General features: G+C 36.4%; 1 protein-coding gene across 1 annotated transcript in view; it reads right to left on the reverse strand.

Moving 5' to 3' along the window:
* Positions 1-23,194, reverse strand: part of TEX11 (testis expressed 11) — a 254,826-nt gene that overhangs the window by 3,235 nt on the left and 228,397 nt on the right. The gene's annotated exons all lie outside the window — the stretch shown is intronic.

The following is a 23,194-nucleotide window of genomic DNA, read 5'->3' on the forward strand; positions in this document are numbered from 1 at the left end:
AAAAGAGAAATTGGAAAACATAAACTAAATGAAATAGAAAAAGTGAAACAAACTAGATAAAAATAAAAGATCATCATATAGTTCAGTTGTTTTTAAACATGGCTGCTCATCAGAATCATATCTGGAACTCTGAAGAAAAAAACAGTATCTGGGCATCTGTATTTTTCAAAAAATTCCAAGATAATTCTAATGTGCATTTGGATTTAAAAAGTAATTACATAAACTGATACAGCCACTATGGAAGACAGTATAGAGATTCCTTTAAAAACTAGGACTAAAACGATATGACCCAACAATCCCACTATAGGGCATATACCCTGAGAAAACCATAACTGAAAAAGATACATGTGCCCCAATGTTTACTGTAGCACTATTTACAATAGCTAGGACATGGAAGCAACCTAGATGTCTGTTGACAGATGAATGGATAAAGAAGTTGTGGTACATGTACAAAATGGAGTATTACTCAGCCATAAAAAGGAATGCATTTGAGGTCGATGAACCTAGAGTCTATTTATAGAGTGAAGTTAAGTCACAAAGAAAAACAAATATCATATATTAATGTATACATATGGAATCTAGAAAGATGGTGCAGATGAACCTATTTGGAGGGCAGCAATAGAGATGCAGACATAGAGAAGAGACTTATGGACACCAGGGGTGGGGAAGGAGAGGGTGGGAGGAAGGGAGAGAATAGCATGGAAACATATACACTACCATATGTAAAATAGATAGCCAGTGGGAATTTGCTGTATGACTCAGGGAACTCAAACTGTGGCTCTATAACAATCTAGAGGGGTGGGATGGGGTGGGAGATGAGAGGGAGGTTCAAGAGGGAGGGGACATACATATACCTATGGCTGATTCATGTTGATGTATGGCAGAAACCAACATAATATTGTAAAGCAATTATCATTCAATTAAAAATAAAGGAAAAAATTTTAAAAAGTGATTACAGGCTTTTCTGTTAAATGGTAGTTTTAGTGATATAGAATTCTATTATTTTCTGTTGATCAATCATGATACAAAGGTACTAAATGAGTAATAGTTACATAATCACAATAGTAAAAGATGTTTATCTGTTTTCACAATCCACAGCCAGACAAAAAATAAAATGTAATTACAATCGCTAGCCATAATGGAAATAAGATTAACGTAACAATACAAAATAATTACATATAATTTACGGGGTTAAAATCAGAGTGAGGTGGTAAGTGGAAGTGCATACAAGCACATGCTTTCAACTAGCCAGCCACTCTATGTCTTTTGGTTGGTGCATTTAATCCATTTATATTTAAGGTAATTATCAATATGTATGATCCTAATACCATTTTCTTAATTGTTTAGGGTTTGTTTTTTGTAGATCTTTTCCTTATCTTGGGTTTCCTGGTGCTGAATTCTCTTAACTTTTGCTTTTCTGGAAAGCGTTTGATTTCTCCATCAAATATGAATGAGAGTCTTGCTGGGTAGAGTATTCTTGGTTGTAGGTTCTTCTCTTTCATCACTTTAAATATATCATGCCATTCTCTTCTGGCTTGTAGAATTTCTGTTGAGAAATCAGCTGATAATCTTATGGGAGCTCCCTTGTATGCTATTAGTCATTTTTCCTTTTTGCTTTTAATATCTTGTCTTTAATTTTTGTCAGTTTGATTACTATGTGTCTCAGTGTGTTCTGCCTTGGGTTTATCCTGCCTGGGACTCTCTGTGATTCCTGGACTCAGCTGACTATTTCCCTTCCCATGTTAGGGAAGTTTTCAGCTATTTCTTTTCAAATATTTTCTCAAGTCCTCTCTCTCTTCTCCTTCTGGAACCCCTGTAATGCAAATATTGGTATGTTTAATGTTGTCCCAGAGGTCTCTTAGGCTGTTTTTATTTCTATTCATTCTTTTTTCTATATTCTGCTTTGTGGCAGTGAGTGAATTCCACCATTCTGTCTTCCACGTCACTTATCCATTCTGCTGCCTCAGCTATTCTGCTATTGATTCCTTCCACTGCATTGTCCACCTCTGTTTATTTGTTCTTTAGTTCTTGTAGGTCTTTGGTAAACATTTCTTACATCTTCTCCATTCTTTTTCTGAGATTCTGGATCATCTTCACTGTCATTATTCTGAATTCTTTTTCAGGGAAGGTTGTCTACATCCACTTCATTTAGTTGTTTTCCTGGGGTTTTATCTTGTCCCTTCATCTGGGACATAACTTTCTGCTTTTTCATCATGATTAACTTTCTGTAATGTGGTTTCTGTTGTAGGCTCTGTGGGACTCTCCTTTCTTCTGTCTGTCCTCTGATGGATGAGGCTAAGAGGCTTGTGCAAGCTTCCTGATGGGAGGGAGTGGAGGTGGGAAAACCTGAGTCTTGCTCTGGTGGGCAGGATCATGTTCAGTTCAGTTGCTCAGACATATATGACTCTTTTTGACCCCATGGACTGCAGTACGCCAGGCTTCCCTGTCTATCACCAACTCTCAGAGCTTACTCAAACTCATGTCCATGGAGTCAGTGATGCCATCCAACCATCTCATCCTCTGTCATCCCCTACTCCTTCCACCTTCAATCGTTCCCAGCATCAGGGTCTTTTCCAATGAGTCAGTTCTTTGCATCAGGTGGCCAAAGTATTGGAGTTTCAGCTTCACCATCAGTTCTTCCAATGAATATTCAGGACTGACTTCCTTTAGGATGGACTGGTTGGATCTCCTTGCTGTCAAGGGACTCTCAAGAGTCTTCTCCAACACCACAGTTCAAAAGCATCAATTTTTTGGTGCTCAGCTTTCTTTATAGTCTAACTATCACATCCATACATGACTACTGGAAAAACCAAAGCTTTGACTAGACAGACTTCTGTTGGCAAAGTAATGTCTCTGCTTTTTTTTTTTTTCCTGCTTTTTAATATGCTGTCTAGGTTGGTCATAACTTTACTTCCATGGAACAAGTGTCTTTTAATTTCTTGGCTGCAGTCACCACCTGTAGTGATTTTGGAGCCCAAGAAAAGAAAGTCTGTCATGGTTTCCATTGTTTCCCCATCTGTTTGCTATGAAGTGATGGGACCAGATGCCACGATATTTGTTTCTTGAATGTTGAGTTTTTAGCCAACTTTTTCACTCTCTTCTTTCACTTTCATCAAGAGGCTCTTTAATTCCTCTTCGCTTTCTGCCATAAGGGTGGTGTCATCTGTGTATAGTTCACTTTCATCAAGAGGCTCTTTGTTATTATTGTTCTCCAGTTTGTGGATCACCTACCTAGTAGGTATGGGATTTGATTTTACTGATTGTGCCCTTCCTACTGTCTCGTTGCAGCTTCTCCTTTGTCTTTGGGTGTGGGGTATATTTTTTTGGTAAGTTCTAGGGTCCTACTGTTGATGGTTGTTCAACATCTAGTTGCAATTTTGGTACTCTTGTAGGAGGAAATGAACACATGTCCTTCTACTCTGCCATCTTGAACCAATCTCCCCTTTGTCTTTTAACATGGTTGATCACAAGATTTTGCGATAGCAAAAAGGATGAGTCTAAGGAACAACTTTCACAATTCTCGTATAGGAGATGGACCACAAAGGGAGCACTTGTGTGCTCATTCCATGTTAAAACCCTTCATCTACACAAGAAGTTTCGAGCCCTTCAAAGGGGACATGTGATAGAAGACCTGAGCAACAGCTTCTTGAGAGTGTCAATGACATTATCTAAACTATATTTTCACTCATGTGGATTTATAAAAAATTACTACGCATAAAACACTATGAGAATGAGGGTGCTAAGAGGGAGAAGACAAAGCTTTTATCCTAAATGACACATAATCCCTCTGGGGAGACATTGTATAAAGTCATCCATGTATAAACAGGATCACACCAGTTACATGATTAAGGAGTAGTCAGAGTGACACAGGCATTAGATGCTCCAGCTCAGTCAAAGGAACGAGCATTGGGCTGCCAGTCAGAGCTCTAGTTTTTCTGCTTGAAATGCCACCACTCCCACCCAGTCCTTATCCACCTGATAAAGTTCTACTTTTTCTTCAAATTAACAAGCAGAGTTATTCCTTTCTCTGTTCCCACAGCAAGCTTTACATTCCTCTAATACAACTTATATCACATTGTTTTTAAAACTGTGCATTATGTATCTCCTCTACCAGGTTGAGCTCCTTGAGTACAGGGAACTTTTCTTGTTCACCTTTCTATCTTCAGGGTCCAATACTGTGCCAGGCATATAATAAGGGCACAATACATATTTGCTAAATGAATGAATGAACAAATCAATCAACATCCAGTCAAATGCTACCTCCTCTCAGGCTTTCCCTGACTCTCCACAATGAATATATATGTACCACTTTGTTTCTATGACACTTTGTTCACAGCACTACAGTGGGACTTACAAGCTGTATTGTCTGTCTCCTCCACTAGGCTGTACTGTGTGCTTTGTTCAGTCACTTAGTCATGGCCAACTCTTTGCAACCCCATGGACTGTAGCCCGCCAGGCTCCTCTGTCCATGGGGATTCTCCAGGCAAAAATACTGGAGTGGGTTTCCATGCCCTCCTCTCAGGGGATCTTCCAAACCCACTGGGCTGCGAGTTCCTTAAAGACAGATTGTCATCTACCTTTGCATATTCACAACCTTACACATGACCGTGCTGTGATTTTTAATTTTTTAACTAAACAATGACTAAACAAATGATCTTAGGGTAGATGCACAGGTGATCTAGCTATAGAGAGGTTATATGAAATGTCCAGAACAGGCAAATCCAGAGAGACAGCAGATTGGTAGTTGTCAGGGGCTGCGGGAGGGGGGAATGGGGAGTGACTGCTAATGGTTATGGGATTTCTTTTCAGGGTGATGAAGATGTTCTGGATTTAGATAATGATGATATGTGCAGGATTTTGTGTATATACTAAAAACCACTGAATTATAGATTTAAAAATTGCAAATTTTATGATAAATGAATTGTATCTCAACTTAAAATATATATATATACAGAGAAAGAGATGGGCATTTCACGTGGGCAGAAATGAATTAATAAAGACTCAGACTGTGTTTGAGTCTGAAGGGGACTAATGGTCATTTGGCCCAAGCAGATGTAGGGAAATTAATGGAAAATAGGACTGGAAATGTAGGATGGGGCTACCTAAGCACTTCCTAGATGCTTTTCCTTAGAACATTAGTGTCATGAAAAATGTTAACAGATGGTGTATAAAAATAGGGTTCTTTAGTCAAATATATTTTGGAAGTACTGCATTCTATATACAACCTCTTGGAGCATTATAATGAACATTAGTTCATTAAAAGTTTTAGGAAGTTTTACAGAATGAAACCATGTAACTTTGTTTAATCCAGAGTATGTAGATCATTTACTAACATATTGTGGAAGTTAATTTGTAAAACATTGGGCTGGAGTGTTAAAGGTTTTGCATAACAGGCTACAGATTTTGAAATTTATTCTGCTGGCAATGAAAAGTCACTGAAACTTTCTGAGAACGAAAGTTATATGATAAAAGTGGAGTTTTAATAAGACTGAAATGATAATGGTATTTAGAACAGACCCAAGTGTGAGAAAACAAATACAGTGAGACTAAATGGACTTGTAAGAGACAAAGTATGAAGTGATGAGGGTCAGAACTAGAATAGTGACAATGGAAATGGAGAGATGTAAGAAAAGTTCTAAAAGAAGAATCAGTATAACTTGGTTTGATATGGGGAATGGAAGATAGGTCAATTAAAAATGGCTTAAAGTATACAGTTTGAGTGGCTCAGAGAATGCTGATACCACTAAAAGAAGAAATTGTAATAAAATGTTTCTGGGGATAAGGGATCAAGATAATGTTAAGTTCTATTTTAATCATGTTGAGACTGAGGCAACTTTGGAGATATGTAGGCTGTTGCAGATATGGGTTGGAACTCACGTTGGAGAATATCAACCCATTTAACCCATTTAAAGGACAGAGTATAGAATATGGAGAAGGAAAGAGCAGAGAATATTAGAAATGTTCACCGTTGGGTGGTAAGAGGAAAAAGATAACACAGAAGAGTGATGAGAAAATAAAGGACAAAAGAAAAGACAATTTCAATGAGGCAGTGGTTAATGAAGGCCAGAGTAAAGAAAGAGGTCATCAAATTTGTCTAAGAGATAGCAACTGGTGGCCTTGTATAGTGTGGTTAGCAGTACAGAGAGCGATGGAAAGAGTAACTCAGGATAAGGACAGACAGGTAGGCAGGCCCTTGTAGGTCATGTTCAGGATTTTGGTTTTTAAGAGCAATGGGAAACTACTGAAGGATATTAAACAAGGTCATATGTATTTGAAAATTTAAAAGATCACTCTGGTTGCTATATGGAGAGATGAAGAAAGCAAGAGATGCTAGGAGACCAGCTAAAAGTTTCCTGTAGTAGCTGAGGTAAGACATGATAACCTGAACTAGGTTGGTGATGGTGGAAGATGGGAAAAAATGAATGGACACGATATTTAGGAGGTAGAATTGACAGAACTTAGTAATGGAAATGGGAGTGAGGGAGGAGCTGAGGATAGCTCCTAGATGTCTAGCTTGGACAACTAGAAGAATGATAGTGCCATTCAACGAGTTAGGGAATTGGAAGAGTTTCATTTTCATTTGCATTAACTACCCTCCTGTCCAGCACTGCTCAGGTGAACCATTAATCTTCAACAGAGAAATGCACCCATGCAGCTACTCACCCCAATGCAACACAGGCTTGCTTATGGTAATATACAAACCAACTCCAGCAAATACAGGTGTTTGCACTTATGACTTTTTGGGGCTCATATCTGAAGCCAGTTTTCTCTGTCCTTAAGATCTTAATAAATATAGCGATCATACATATCTCTAATAAAATTGTAGATGTTCTGGAACACAAATGCCATCTTTTCAGGCTCTCTTCAGGGGTCCCAAAGTATATCAGCTTTATTGAGATATAATTCACATACCATACCATGTACCTACTTAAAGTGTACAACTCAATAGCTTTTAGTATACTCACAGAATTCTGCCACCACCCCCACAATCAATTTTGGAATATTTTCATCCCCCTACAAGGAAACAACCATGCCCATTAGCAGTCAACACCCATCTCCCCCAATCCCTGGGCAACCACTAATCTAATTTCTGTCTTTTATAAATTGGACCATTCTGGACATTTCGGATAAATGTCCTAAGTCACACAGTATGCAGTCCTTTATGATCGGCATCTTTCATTTAGCATAATGTTTTCAAGGTCCATGTTGTAGCATGTATCAACACTTCATTTTTTTTAATGGCCATATCACATTTTGTTTATCCATTCATCAGTTGGTAGACATTTGAGTTGCTCCCATTTTTGGCTATTGTGAATAATGCTGCTATGAACATTTCTATATAAGTCTTTGTTTGGCATTTGTTTTAATTTTTTATGGGTATATACCTTGAAGTGAAATTACTGGGTCATGTGGTAACTCCATGTTTCACCTTCTAAGGAACTTAGCCAGACTGTTTTCCAAAGCAGCTGTACTACTGTAGAATAACACAGTATATGAGATCACCAATTTCTCCACATCCTTGTCAATACTTATTATTATATGTCCTTTTGATTATACCCATCTTAGTGGGTTCAAGTGGTAGATCACTTTTTTTTTATCACTGTGTTCTGATGTGCCTATCTCTGATGACTAATGATGTCAAGAATCTTTCATATGCGTACTGGTCATGTGAATATGTTCTTTGGGGAACTGTCTATACTCATCCTTTGCCCACTAAAGTTCATTTGTTTTTATATTATTGAGTTGTAAGAGCACTTTCTATATTCTAAGCACAAGTCCTTTAACAAATATATGATTTCCCAACGTTTACTGCCCTTCTGTAGGTTGCCTTTTCACTTCCTTGATGGTCCTTCGGAGAAAAATTTTAATATTGCTATTATCTAATTTATTGATTTTTTAAATCTTATTGCTTGTGCTGTTGGTGTCAAGCAATAAAACTGGACATGGAACAACAGACTGGTTCCAAATTGGGAAGAGTATCTTAAGGTTGTATATTGTTACCCTGCTTATTTAACTTATATGCAGAGTACATCACGTGAAATGCCAGGCTGGATGAAGCACAAGCTGGAATCAAGATTGCTGGGAGAAATATCAATAACCTCAGATATGCAGATGACACCACCCTTCTGGCAGAAGCAAAGAAGAACTAAAGATTAGCCTCTTGATGAAAGGGTAAGAGAAGAGTGAAACAGCTGGCTTAAAACTCAACATTCAAAAACTAAGATCATGGCATCCAGTCCTATCACTTCATGGCAAATAGATGGGGAAACGACGGAAACAGTGAGAGACTTTATTTTCTTGGGCTCCAAAATCAGTGTAGATGGTGATTGCAGCCATGAAATTAAAAGATGCTTGCTCCTTGGAAGAAAAGCTATGACCAACCTAGACAGCATATTAAAAAGTAGAGACATTACTTTGCTGACGAAGGTCCATATAGTCAAAGCCATGGTTTTTCCAGTATTCATGTATGGATGTGAGAGTTGGACCATAAAGAAGGCTGAATACTGAAGAATACTTTTGAACTGTGGTGTTGGAGAAGACTCTTGGAAGTCCCTTGAACTGCAAGAAGATCAATCCTAAAGGAAATCAATCCTAAATATTCATTGGAAGGACCGATTCTGAAGCTGAAGCTCCAATACTTTGGCCACCTGATGTGAAGAGCCAACTCATTGGAAAAGACCCTGATGCTGGGAAAGACTGAAGGCAGGAGGAGAAGGGGACGACAGAGATGAGATGGTTGGATGGCATCACTGACTCAATGGACTTGAGTTTGTGCAGGCTTCGGGAGATAGTAAAGCACATGCTACCATGTGGACTGGCACGCTACAGTCCATGGGTTCACAAAGAGTCAGATATGACTGAGCGAGTGAACGACGACGACAAAGGAGGCATAATATATAATGGAGAAAAGGAGTCCCTTCAGCAAGTGGTGTTGGAAAAGCTGGACAGCTACATGTAAATCAATAAAATTAGAACATTCCCTCATACTATATACAAAAATAAACTCAACATGGTTTAAAGACCTAAATATAAGACCTGACACCAAAAAACTCCTAGAAGTTAACATAGACAAAACATTACCTGACATAAATCATAGCAATTTTTCTTTGGTCAGTCTTCCAAGACAAACAAAATAAAAACAAATTATAAGGAAAACATCAACAAAACAAAAAGACAACCTACAGAATGACAGAAATTATTTGCAAATAATTCAACAAACAATGGTTTAATATCTGAAATATAAAAAGTTTATATAATTCAATATCAAAAAAGCTCAATAGAAATTGTCAGAAAACTTAAATAGACACGTCTCCAAAGAAGATGTACAGACAACCAATAGGCACATGAAAAGATGCTCGAGATCATTAATTACTAGAGAAATGCAAATCAAAACCACAATGAGTTATCATCAGTCAGAATGGCCATCATCAAGAAGTCTACAAATAATAAATTCTGGAAAGGGTGTGGAGAAAAGGAGACCTTCCTACACTGTTGGTGTGGATGTAAACTGGTGGCATCACTATGGAAAACAGTATGGAGTTTCCTTAAAAAACTAAAAAGACAGTTATCATATGATCCAGCAATCCCACTCCTAGGCATATATCTAGAAAAGATGAAAACTCTATTTTGAAAAGATACATACACCCCAATGTTCATAAACAACATTACTTACAATAGTCAAAACAAGGAAACAACTCAAGTGCCCATCAACATACAATTGACTTAAGAAGATGTGGAATATATACATCCAATGGAATATAAGCCATAAAAAAGTGAAATAATGCTATTTGCTGCAACATGGATGGACCTAGTGAATATCATACTAAGGGAAGTAAGTCAGAGAGAGAAAGACAAATACTACATGTGGAAGGTAAAAAAAAAAAAAACAAATGAATCTACATACAAAACAGAAACAGACTCATAGACATAGAAAACAAACTTGGGGTTACCACAGAGGGAGGAAAGGGGGGATAGATAAATTAGGAGTATTGGATTAATGGATACAGACTACTACAGATAAATAAGTACCAAAGTGCTACTGTATAGCACAGGGAACAATATTTAATATCTTATAATAACCTATAATGGAAAATAATCTGAAAAATATATTTATAAAATAATCTCTTTGCTGTATATCTGAAATTAACACAATATTTTAAGTCAACTAAACTTCAATTTAAAAAATAGAGACTGAAGGGAGAGGTTCAAAAAGGTAGCATAGGAAAACCATGAACACAGTTCCTCTCATGAACACAACAAATTTACAGCTATATTTGGAATGATTTTCCTTTGAAAAAGATCTGAAAACTAGATGGACAGCACCTTCACAAACAAAAGATAAAGGAGACACTTTGAAACAGGTAGGAGAGGCAGAGACATGGTCTTGCCTGGGATTCCACTATAGGAGCAGTGACCCACAGTTGTGAGGGATACCAAAATATGGAATTTTCCCTTGAGGAGTGAAGAGACTGAACCCCACATCAGGCACCCCAACCCCTAGATCCAGCAACAGAAAGACAAGATCGCAAAATGTCTGGTTTTAAAAATCAATGGGGATTAAGAGTTCCAGGAGAATTGAAGAACTATAGGGAATGAAGAACTTGCACTGAAATGGTTCATAGACAATCCCATTCACACTGAGATCCAGAGGAAAAGCAACAGTTTGAAAAGCACCTAAAGTAAGGGAGACCTACTTACTGATCTTACAGCAGCTACTGGGGAGGCAGGAACTTCCTGAGACTTTCTCTAGGGACAGAAGCATTGGCTGTCACCGTTTTTGCAATCATATCCTAAACTGCTGCTGACTGAGCTGGTAGGTGCCATTTTTTGTGTCCGTTCTCTAGCCTGGTTACACAATTGTACATGCTCTGTACACCCTACACAACAACCGGGCTGGGTGAGTACCCTGAGCACTTGCCTACCTCACACAACAGCTGTACTATACCTGGACTGGGTGAGAGCACTACCCCCCACCCTCCTGAGTGCAGCAGTTGCAATGCAATGACATCAGGCAGTTATCCTGTGCTCTCCACCTGCACAGCAATCTTACCACAATTGGGCCAGGGGAGCACCCTGAGCCCACCCCCCATACAACAACTGTTTTTCAACCAGGTCAGCATGTACCCCATCTTCAACCTTCCATGCAATAGCTGTGCTACAACTGAGGGGATAGGCACACACACTCTGCCTCACTCTCCCCATTAGCAGCTGTGGCCCCACAAGAACCCACATAAGGGACATCTCTTTAGTGCTTGGCTCTGAGTCCAGGGAAGAATGTGTTTCCAGGCTCCATAGATCATCTGTTACACAAGAACTCTCATTCAAGACCAGGAGAGGGAGCTATTTTGCCTAATATATGTAGATAAGCATAGAGTCAGACAAAATGAGGATACAGAAGAATATGTTACAAGCCAAAGACCAAATCCCCAGAAAAAGATTTTAATGAAAAGTACATAAACAATCTACCTAATAAAGTGATCAAAGTAATGGTCACAAAGATTCTCACCAAACTCAGGAGAATAATAGAGAAGAAAATATTACTATAAGAAAGAACCAAACAGAAGTTATAACTGAGCTAAAAATGCACTTCAGGGGTTTAACAGCAAATTAGTGAGCTGGAAGATAAAGTAATGGAAATCACTTAGAGCAACAAAATGAAAAATGAATTTAAAAAATGAATTAAAAAAAAGGTAAAGATATTTTAAGGGACCTCTTGGATAACATCAAGAATATTATTAGTCACATTAAAGGGGTCCCAGAAGGAGAAGAGAGAGAAGAAGGGCCAGAAAAATTACTTGAAGAAACAATGGTTGAAAACAACCCCCATCTGGGAGAGGAAACAGACATCTAGGTCCAGAAAACCCAGAGAGTTACAATAAGATGAACCCAAAGAAAACCACGCCAAGATACAGTATAATTAAAATGGTAAAAGTTAAGGATAACTTTTTATAAGAGAGAATCTTATAAGCAGCAAGAGGAAAAACAAGTTATTATGTTCAAGGGAAACCACATAAGACTATCAGCAGATATTTCAGCAGATAATTTACAAGTCAGAAGGAAGTGGCAAGACATATTGAAAGTGCCAAAAGGAAAAAATTTTCAACCATGAATTTTCTACCCAGCAAGGTTATCACTCAGAATTGAGGGAGTCATTAAGAGATTTGCAGATAAGCAAAAGCTTTAACTCTTTTAGGAATTCATCATCACTAAGAATGCCTCACAAGAAATGTTAAAGAAACTTCTCTAAGCTAAAAAAGGCAGTAATTGATAATAAGAAAACATATAAAAGTAACACTCACTGGAAAAAGGTAAATGTATAGTAAAAGTAGATCAATCACTTATGAAGAAAACATGAAGGTTAAAAGACAAAAGCAGTAAAATTAACTATAATTACAATACTTAGTTAAGGGATGCATAAAATGAAAATACATAAAAGGTGCCATCAAAAATATAAAACTTGTAAAGGATGGAGCAAAAATGTAAAGCTTTGGAATGAGTTTAATGTTAATTTACTATCAACTTACAAAAAACTGGTATATACACAGACTGTTATATATGAACCTCATGGTAACCACGAAGAAAAAAATTATGGGAAACACTCAAAAGAAACATTAAAGAAAGTCACTAAAGCACAAGGGAAGAGAGAAAGAAAAGAAGAAAGGGACAGAGAGAAACTACAAAAAGAAATAGGAAATAATTAACAAAATAGTAGTAAGTACACACCTATCAATAATTACTTTAAAGGTACATGTGAAACACTCACAATAAAAGACACAGAGTGGCTGAATGGATTGAAAAACAGGAACTATCTACATGCTATCTACAAGAGATTCACTTCAGAACTAAGGACATACACAGGCAGTGTGGAGGGATGGAAAAAGATATTCCATGCAAAAGAAACCAAAGAAAGGTAGTGTAGCTATACTCAAATCAGACAAAACAAACTTCAAAATAAAAACTATAATAAAAGAAAAAGAAGGGCACTACATAATGATAAAGAGGTCAGTTCAGAAAGATATAAAGCATTATAAATATATGCACACTTAAAACAGAAGCACCAAAATATGTAAATCAAATATTAATGAACCTAAAGGGAGAAACTGAAAACAATCCAATAATAGTAGAGGATTTTAACACCTCACTTACAGCAAGGGATGGATCATCCAGACAGAAAATTAATGAGAAAATATTGACCTTAATGACACTTCATTTTTTTATTTTATTTAATTTATTTATTTATTTATTATTTTTTTATTTTTCAGTGGGTTTTGTCATACATTGATATGAATCAGTCATAGAGTTACACGTATTCCCCATCCCGAACCCCCCTCCCACCATGACACTTTAGTCCAATGAACTTAATAGACATATAAACACTCCATCCAAAAGCAGTAGAATAGTCTTCTCAAGTGCACATGCAACATTCTCTAGGATAGATCACATATTAGGCCATAAAACAAGTCTCAATAAATTTAAGAAGACTATAACCATATGAAGTATCTATTCTGACCATGCTGCTGCTGCTGCTAAGTCACTTCAGTCATGTCTGACTCTGTGCAACCACACAGATGGCAGCCCACTGGGCTCCTCTGTCCCTGGGATTTTCCAGGCAAGAATACTGGAGTGGGTTGCCATTTCCTTCTCCAATGCATGCATGCATGCTAAGTCACTTCAGTTGTGTCTGACTCTGTGTGACCCCATGGATAGCAACCCACTAGGCAAGAATACTGGAGTGGGTTGCATTTCCTTCTCCATTCTGACCATAAAAAACTCAAGATCAATTACAAGAAGAAAATCAGAAAAACCACAAAGATATGGATATAAAACAACATTCTACTGAAAAACCAACTGGCCTTTGAAGAAATCAAAAGAGAAGTCAAAATATACCAAAAAAAAAAAAAAAAAAAAACCAAACATAAATATTACATACCAAAACCTACAGGATAGAGCAAAAGTTGTTCCAAGAAAGAGGTTCATAGCAATGCAGGTCTACCTCAAGAACCAAGAAAAATCTCAAATAAACAAACTAAATTTACATGTAAAGAAACCAGAGAAAAAAGAACAAATGAAAACCAAAATTAGTGGAAAGAAGGAAATAATAAAGATCAGAGCAGAAGTAAATGAAGTAAAGACTAAAAAGATAATAGAAAAGATCAACACACCCAAGAGCTGGTTCTTTGAGAAGACAAAATTGACAAGACTTTAGTTTAGACTAACGAAAAAAAAAAAGAGGACTCAAATAGATAAAATCAGAAATGAAAGAGTAAAAGTTCTAATTGATACTACTGAAATACGAAGGATCATAAGAGAATAACATGAAAAATTATAAATCAACAAATTGGACAACCTAGAAGTAATGGGCCAATTCCTAGAAGCATACAACCTACCAAGACTGAATCATGAAGAAATAGAAAACCTGAATAGACCAATTACTAGTAAAGGAGATCAGATCAGTAATCAAATACCTCCCAAAAAACAAAAGTTCAGGATGGAATGGCTTCTCTGGTAAACGCTTCCAAAAATTAAAGATTTACTATCTATCCTTCTCAAACTCTGCCAAAAAATTAAAGAAGAGGGAACATTTTCAAATACATTTTATGAGACCAACATTACCCTGATACCGAAACCAAACAAGAACACCACAAGAAAAGAAAATTACAAGCCAATATTGCTGATGAACACAGACGCAAAAATTCTCAACAAAACAGTAGCAAACCAAAGTCAACAATTCATTAAAAGAATCATACACCATGGTTAAGTGGGATTTATTCCAGGGATGCAAGGATGGTTCAACACCTGCAAATCAATAAATATGATATACCATGAAACAAAATGAAGGATAAAAATTGTATCATCATCTCAGTAGATACAGAAAAAGCATTTGATCAAATTCAACATCCACTTATGATGAAAGCTCAAAAAAGCGGGTAGCAAGGGAATGTGCCTCAACATAATAAAAGCCATATATGACAAAACTATGATCTTAGTTTTCTGAATGCTGAATTTTAAGCCAACTTTTTCACTCTCCTCTTTCACTTTCATCAAAAGGCTCTTTAGTTCTTCTTCGCTTTCTGCCATAAGGGTGGTGTCATCTGCATATCTGAGGTTATTGATATTTCTCCCAGCAATCTTGATTCCAGCTTGTGGTTCCTCCAGCCCAGCGTTTCTCATGATGCACTTTGCATATAAGTTAAATAAGCAGGGTGAAAACATACAGCCTTGACATACTCCTTTCCCTATTTGGAGCCAGTCTGTTGTTCCATGTCCAGTTCTAATTGTTGCTTCCTGACCTGCATACAGATTTCTCAAGAGGCAGGTCAGGTGGTCTGGTATTCCCATCTCTTTCAGAATTTTCCACAGTTTGTTGTGATCCACACAGTCAAAGGCTTTGGCATAGTCAATAAATCAGAAACAGATGTTTTTCTGACATCCTCTTGCTTTTTCGATGATCCAGCGGATGTTGGCAATTTGATCTCTGGTTCCTCTGCCTTTTCTAAGACCAGCTTGAACATCTGGAAGTTCTCGGTTCACATATTGTTGAACCCTGGCTTGGAAAATTTTGAGTATTACTTTGCTAGCGTGTGAGATGAGTGCAATTGTGCGGTAGTTTGAGCATTCTTTGGCATTGCCTTTCTTAGGGACTGGAATGAAAACTGACCTTTTTCAGTCCTGTGGCCACTGCTGAGTTTTCCAAATTTGCTGGTACAGCAAATTCATAGAATCATCTTTTAGGATTTGAAATAGCTCAACTGGAATCCCATCACCTCCACTAGCTTTGTTAGTAGCAATGCTTCCTAAGGCCCACTTGACTTCACATTCCAGGATGTCTGGTTCTAGGTGAGTGATCACACCATCATGATTATCTGGGTTGTGAAGATCTTTTTTGTACAGTTCTTCTGTGTATTCTTGCCACCTCCTCTTCATATCTTCTGCTTCTGTTAGGTCCATACCATTTCTGTCCTTTATTGAGCCCATCAAAATCACTGAAGATGGTGACTGCAGTCATGAAATTAAAAGACGCTTACTCCTTGGAAGGAAAGTTATGACCAACCTTGACAGCATATTAAAAAGCAGAGACATTACCTTGTCAACAAAGGTCCGTCTAGTCAAGGCTATGGTTTTTCCAGTAGTCATGTATGGATGTGAGAGTTGGACCTTAAAGAAAGCTGAGGACTGAAGAATTGATGCTTTTGAACTGTGGTGTTGGAGAAGACTCTTGAGAGTCCCTTGGACTGCAAGGAGATCCAACCAGTCCATCCTAAAGGAGATCAGTCCTGGGTGTTCATTGGAAGGACTGACGCTGAAGCTGAAATTCCAATACTTTGGCCACCTGATGCGAAGAGCTGACTCATTTGAAAAGACCCTGATGCTGGGAAAGATTGAAGGTGGGAGGAAAAGGGGATGACAGAGGATGAGATGGTTGGATGGTATCACCGACTCAATGGACATGAGTTTGAGTCAACTCCGGGAGTTTGTGATGGACAGGGAGGCCTGGCATGCTGCAGTCCATGGGGTCACAAAGAGTCAGACACGACTCAGCAACTGAACTGAACTGATGACAAAACCACAACTAACATCATAATAGCAAAAAGCTTCTCCTTGAAGATCAGAAACAAAATAAGGATGTCCACTCTCACCTCTTTTATACAACGTAGTTTTGGATGTCTTATCCAGAGCAACTAGGCAAGAAAAAGAAATAAAATTTATCCAAATCAGAAAGAAAGAAGTAAAACCCATGATTTGCAGATCACATGATACTATATATATAGAAAACCCTAAAGATTGCATCAAAAAACTGTTGGAGCTAATAAATGAATTCAGTAAAGTTACAGGATAAAAAATTAATATACAGAAATCTGTGGTGTTTCTATACACTAATAATAAACTATCAGAAAGAGAAGTTAAGGAAACAATCCTATATACAATTGCATCAAAAAGAGTAAGATACCTACAAATAAATTTAACCAAGGAAGTGAAAGAACTGTACCCTGAAAAGTATAAGATCCTAATGAAAGAAATTGAAGATAAGCAAATCCATGCTCATAGATTGGAAGAATTAATATTGTTAAAATGTCCATAGCAAAAAAAAAAAAAAAAAATGTCCATAGCACCCAAGCAATCTTCAGATTCAATGCAGTCCCTATCAAAATTCTAATGGCACATTTCACACAACTGGAAAAAATTTTTAAATTTGTATGGAACCACAAAACAATCCTGAACAGCCAAAACAATCTTGAGAAAGAAGAACAAAGCTGGAGGTATACCACTTCCTGATTTCAAAGTATACAATAAAGTGGTAATAATTAAATAGTATGGTCCTGGAACAAAAAGACACACAGATCGATGCAAGAGATTTGACAGCCCAGTAATAATTCACCAATATAGACAATTTGGGCTTCCCTCATAGTCGGTAAAGAATCTGCCTGCAATGCAGGAGACCCGGGTTCGATTCCTGGGTTGGGAAGATCCCCTGGAGAGGGAAATGGCAATCCACTCCAGCATTCTTGCCTGGAAAATCAATGGACAGAGGAGCTTGGCGGGTTACAGTCCATGGGGTCGCAAGAGTCAGATACAACTTAGCGACTAAACCACCAAACCACCATAGACAATTAATTTACAACAAAGGAGCAAAGAATGGAGAAAAGACAGTCTTTTCAATAAGTGGCATTGAGAATACTGGACAGCCACATGCAATAGAGTGAAACTAGACCACTATCTTACACCATACACAAAAATGAACTCAAAACGGATTAAAGACTTGGGTGTAAGACCTGAAACCATAAAAGTCCTAGAAGAAAGCATAGGTGTTAAACTCACTAATACCAGTCTTAGTGATATTTTTGTGGATCAGTCTCCAAAGACAAGGAAAACAAAAGACAAACAAATGGGACTACATCAACCTAAAAAGCTTCTTAACAGTAAAGGAAATCATCATCAAAACACAAAAGCAACCTACCGAATTGGGGAAGATATTTATAAATCATATCTCTGATAAAGGGTTAATATTCAAAATATATAAAGAACTCATACAACTCAAAAAAACCCAATTGATTTAAAAATGGGCAGAGGAAACTAGACAAAAAAATGGGCAGAAGACCTGAGTAGACATTTTTCTAAAGGATACATACAGATGTGCAAGAGGCACATGCAATGGTGCTCAACATCATTATTAGAGAAGTGAAAGTCAAAATCACAATGAGATATTACCTCATATCTATTAAAATGGCTATTATCAAAAAGACAAACAAGTGTTGGAGAGCACATGGAGAAAACACAATCTTTGTGCACTGTTGGCTGGAATGTGCAGTTATTATGGAAAACAGCATGAAGATTATTTTAAAACTTTAGGTCTACCATGTTATACAACTATTCCACTTTGGGAATTTATCCCAACAATATGAAACAATAATTCAAAATGATATTAATATATGTACCCCCATATTCATTGCAACATTTATTATTTTTTTATGGCTGAGTAGCATTCCATACATACACACAATGTAATGCTATTCAGCCATAAAAATTAATACATCTTGCCATTTGTGATAACATGCATTGAGAATATTATGTTAAGTGAGTCTTAAGAAAAAAATTATGCTATGATTTCACTCATATATAGAATCTAAAAAATAAAAACAAAACAAATTCATAGATATAGAGACTATACTGGTGGTTACCGGAGGGGAAGAGTACTGGGAATTGGGCAAAAGGAGTCAAGGGAGCCAACTGTATGGTGATAAACGGTAACCATGCTTTTTGGGGTACACACTTTGTAGTGTATGCCACTGTTGAATTATAATGTTGTATACCTGAAACTTTTAATAAAAAAGGGAACATTAAAAAAGAGAGATTGGCAAAGTAGATGAAAGAAACATATTGTTTATATGCTATCTACAAAAAATTTACTTCAAATAGGAAGGCTGAAAGTAAAAGGATGGAAATAGGTATATTATGTAAACATTAATCAAAGGATAGAAAGAGTTGCAATATTAATATTAGTTATTAGAAATTTCAGAGCAAAGAAAATTACTCATGATATAGAGGGACATTATACAATGATAAAAGGTGAAATCCACAAAGAAGTTATAGCAATCATATATGTGTATGCATCTAATAAGAGTCACAAAATACATGAAGCAAAAACCAGTAAGCTTGAGAAGAGCTAGGCAACTTCACAGTTACAGTCGAATATTTCAACATGTCTACTCGACAAATAATAGAACAATTAGCCAGAAAATAAGGAAATATATACAAGAACTTGGCGACACCATTAAACAGAGAGATCTAATCAACATTTATAGAATACTCTTCCCAAGAGCAGCAGAATACACATTCTTTTCAAGTGCTCATGGAACATTTGGTAAGTTAGATCATATCCAGGGCCATAAAAATCTGAAAAATTTTAAATAACTGAAATTATACAAGTTGTGTTCTCTGACCACAGTGGAACAAAACTAGAATTTAATAACAGAAAGATAATAGGAAAATCTATAAACACTGAGAAACTAAACAATACATTTCAAAGTAATCTATGGATTAAAGAGGAAGTCTCAAGGGAAATAAAAAAAATACACTGAGGTAAATGAAAATGAAAATACAATATAGCAAAATTTGTGGGCTACAGCTAAAGTAGTATGGTGAGGGAAATTTACAGCACTAAATGCATACATTAAAAAAGAAGAAAAATCTCAAATTAATTTACATTCCCATCTCAAGAAGCTAGAAAAGAAGAGCAAACTAAATGCAAAGCAAGTAGGAGGAAATAAATAAAAAAGATAAGAGCATAAATTAATGAGACTGAAAACACAAAGTCAGTAGAGAAAATCACTGGAGGAGATGGTTCTTTGAAAAGGTGAATAAAATTTATTAACTCTAGGCAAGAATGACAGAGAAAAAAGGGAAGATTTAAATTATAAACATCAGAAACAAAACAGTAGATACCACTACAGATGCTGCACACACCAAAAGAATAATAAAGGAATAATAATGCAAAGAAGTCTATACACCTAAATTTGACAACTTAGAAGAAACAGGTCACTTCACTGAAAAATATAAATTACCACAAATCACCCAATATAAAATAGATAATGTGAACAACTCTATAATTATTAAGGAAATGGAATTTTTAGTTTTAAAACTCTTGGAAAGAATCTCTAGCTAAACTGAAGAATTCTACTAAACATTTAGAAAAGACTGACATAGATTCTACACAATCTTTTCCAAATATATGAAATTTTATGAATCTAGTACTACTCTGATATCAAAATCAAAGACTGTACAGGGAAAAAAACTACCAAACAATATCCCTAGTGAATATAGGAAAAAACCTTAACAATATGCTTGCAAACAGAATTCAGCAATATATAAAAAAGAATTTACACTATGACCACATGGGGTTTATTCCAACGATGCAAGGCTGGTTTAATATCTGAAATCAGTCAATATAACCCCTCATATCAACAGTTTAAAGAAGAAAAATCACATGCTCCTATCAATTGGTACATGAAAAGCATGTGACAAAATTTGATATTTATTCATGAAACTCAGAAAAAAAGGAATAAGGGAGAACTTCCTCAACTTGATCAAGAGCCTCTACAAAAATCCTATGGTTAACATTATACTTAATGATGAAACACTGAATGTTTTCTCCCTAAGATAGTGAACAAGGCAAGAATATCCACTTTCATCACTCTTACTAACATGGTGCTGAAAGTTCTAGTCTGTGCAATAAGGTAAGAAAGGGAAAGAGAAGGCATATTGATCGGAAAGTAAGAAATAAAACTGTCCCTATCTGAAGATTAGATGGTTGTTTACACAGAAAATCCTAAGGAATCTTCAAATCAATTGTATTTCTTCACACTAGAAATTAACACATGGACACCATTTACAATCACTTAAAAAAAATCCCACAACACTTAGATGTAAATTTAACACACACACAAAAAAAATAAATAAATAAATCTAACAACACATATACAGGACTTGTATGTTGAAAATTATATAATGCTGATAAAAGAAATAAAAAATCTAAATAAATGAAGAGACATATCCTGTTCATGGGTTGGAAGATTCAATATAATAAAGGCATCAATTCTTTTTAAAAACTGACATATAATTTAAGATGTCAATTATTGATAGATAAGGGTACCAGGCTGGATGTAGTTCCCCCTCCAAATTCATGTCCTTCCTGGTACCTCATCATATGACCATATTTGGAAATAGGGTCACTACAGATGTAATTAAGTTGAGATCATACTGAAGTAGAGTGAACCCTTAATCCAGTAATGGATGTGCACTTATGAGAAAAAGAGAAAGACAGACAGATGGGGAGAATACCATGTGGTGACAGAGACAGGAGTGATAAATTTATAAGCCAAGGAATGCCAAGGTTTGACAGCAACCACCAAAAGACAGGAAGAGGCAAAGAAGGATCCTTCCCATAGAGCCTATGGAGACAGTACACCCTGCTGACATCTTGATTTTCAGATTTCTAGCCTCCAGAACTGTGAGAGAATAAACTTCTCCTATTATAAGTTACCCAGTTTGTGGCAATTTGTTATAGCAGTCCTAGGAATCAAATACAGTTTAATGCAACTCCTATCAAAATCCCAGGAGGAATTTTTGCAGATTTAGAGAAGATTACTCTAAAATGAATATAGAAAGGCAATGGAACTAGACAGCTTATAACAATTATGCAATAGAACAATAAAGGTGGTGCAATCACTCTACTTGCTTTTAAGACATTATAGTAATCAGGACTGTGTGGTACTAGCAGAAGGATTAACACATAGAGAAAATGAAGAACCCAGTAACAGACTCACATAAGTATATCCAACCGATTTTTGCCAAAAGTACAAAAGCAATTTAATGGAGGAAAGACAGGCATGTCAACAAATGGTGATAGGGCAACTGGATATCATGGGCGAAAATGAACCTCAACCTAAATCTCACAACTCATACAAAAATTAACTTGAAATGTATTATGAACTTAAATGTAAAACATAAAACTTAAAAAAAGAGAAGAAAATCTTTAGGATATAGGGCTAGGCACAAAGTATACTAAAAACCAACTTGAACTGAAATTCCTAGCAAGAGCAGATAAATAAGACGTGTTCTAGTGGAAAGAGTTCTGAAATTGAGGTCAGACAGTTCTAATTCTTTAATTCACTAGTCATACAAACTTAGGCAAATTGGTAACTTGACATTTTTGAATCTTAAAAATTCTCTCATTTGTAAATCAAGGATAATACCAGTATTGCCTGCTTCACAGAATTACTGGGGGTGGGGTGGTCAAATGAAATAATGGATGTAAGAATGCACTGTAAAATGTAAAGCATGATACTGTGGGCCTGAGGTTTTATGTTTGTGCAACAGCCATTTTGCCACTGTAAGGACATACTTAATAAAGGTTATCTGCTTAATAAATAATGAATGAGTGACTGGTCATCAGAAAAGTTAAACAAGGGCAAATTTTTTTCCCAAGCGTTTAAAACAAAAGGGGTGCACACCACATTCAATCAAACAGTAAAAAGCAACATATACTATTTAAGGAGATAGAGGGTTATTAAATATCTGCATAAAAAGCTAACTATTCCATCATGTTTCAGAGAATTAACAATTACGGATGGGAGACTGGTCAAACAACTACAAAAATATTAACCTAACAGGCAATTCAAGAGTCAGAGAGATGGAACAGTAATACATTAGACAGAATAAAAGTGGCAAAACCAAAATGCTCAGAGCAGTTCTGGCCTTATATAGAGACTATGGAAATTGATCAATTTGAATTTATAGTACAATTTAATTTTAGTTTGTATTCGTTACTATGGCAAACACATCTGAAGGTCCAGATGAGGCTCATGGCTTAGAAATTAAATTATTTCTTCTTCCAAAAGGAAGTTAAGATGAGGAAAAAAAAGATGTACATATCTCCAAAATGTTCAATGCTGAAGTTTTTTTTTTTTAAACTTAAATTCACACTGGCCGTAATTACATAGTTCCAGAATTTTGGGTTTCTGTAAAACGATGCTAGTTTGTACCAGGTTGTCACCCTGCTATATTATTCCACCATCTGTTGTGGTTTGCAGACATTTGTAATATGAAGAAGCAGTTGGGCAAGTCAGGATCCTTGGATATTAACATGGACTCAAATAATGACTTTTTGTGTGACTTTAAGCAGGTCATTTAACCTTCT

Source organism: Muntiacus reevesi, chromosome X (genome assembly GCF_963930625.1).
Source record: "Muntiacus reevesi chromosome X, mMunRee1.1, whole genome shotgun sequence".
NCBI lineage: Eukaryota > Metazoa > Chordata > Mammalia > Artiodactyla > Cervidae > Muntiacus > Muntiacus reevesi.